A 1,039-nucleotide genomic window follows, 5' to 3' on the forward strand; every position below is an offset into this window, starting at 1 on the left:
TTTTCATTGTTTTTGGCATTTGCCATTTGGTTGGGTAACTTGGTTGGGTAACTTGGGTTTGGATTCTGGAATGGTTGGGTAATTTGTGTTTGAAACTTTGAACTTTGGAATGGTTGTTTTAGGTTGGGTTATGGGTAACTTGGATTTTCATTGTACAATCATCAATGTAAAAATTAAAAATTAAAATACTAAATTGTAATTTGTAAATTTGTAACTTGTAATTTTGTAAATGCTAAATTGTAATCCTAATCCTTATTTTCCCATAAGTTCACAACTGCACCAAAACACCATTCAAGACTTCAAGTTTGCAAATTCAAAGTTCAAAAACAAACATGCCAAGGAAATTGGATCCTTTCTGGGAATATGGTGAACCTAAAACTCCGAATGATAGACAAAACTTGAGTTGCAAGTTGTGTGGAAAGGAGATATACGGAGGGGTGTATAGGTTGAAGTTTCACCTTGCACAAATCCCTGGACATGATGTGGGGCCCTGTATAAATACAAATGCTGAAATTATCCAAAGAGCCATGAGAGCATTGGAAGAATTAGAGCACACTAGAGAGGCCAAAGAAGAACTCAAAAGGCAACTAAAAAAGTCAGCTGAAGGAAGTGGGCCAAGTGGCACTGGTTCTACTGCAGCGTCAGTCAATCCGGTCGCTGCATCATCATTTTTTGTTCCTCGAACCACACCTAGTTCACAACCATCTATCGGTTCAATGCTAAAAAGAACTGATAAAGAACAAGCTGACAGGTTGATGGCAAAATTTCTCCTCTGGAGTGATATTCTTTTCAGCGTTGTAAGGAATAATCCATTTTTCCAACCCACTGTTGATGCTATTGCCAGTGTTGGCCCGGGGTACAAAATCTTTTCTTATCATGATTTCAGAGGCCGGATTCTTCAAAATGAAAAGCGTCACTGCACCCAAAGATTGGAGGATTTTATGGCATCATGGGCACAAACAGGATGCACTGTTATGTCAGATGGTTGGACTGACCAAAAGGTGAGAACCCTTATAAACTTCTTGGTTAGTTGTCCCAA

Source organism: Pinus tabuliformis, chromosome 5_2 (genome assembly GCF_031772625.1).
Source record: "Pinus tabuliformis cultivar Carrire ecotype Pingquan chromosome 5_2, CPIR1, whole genome shotgun sequence".
Taxonomy (NCBI): Eukaryota; Viridiplantae; Streptophyta; class Pinopsida; order Pinales; family Pinaceae; genus Pinus; species Pinus tabuliformis.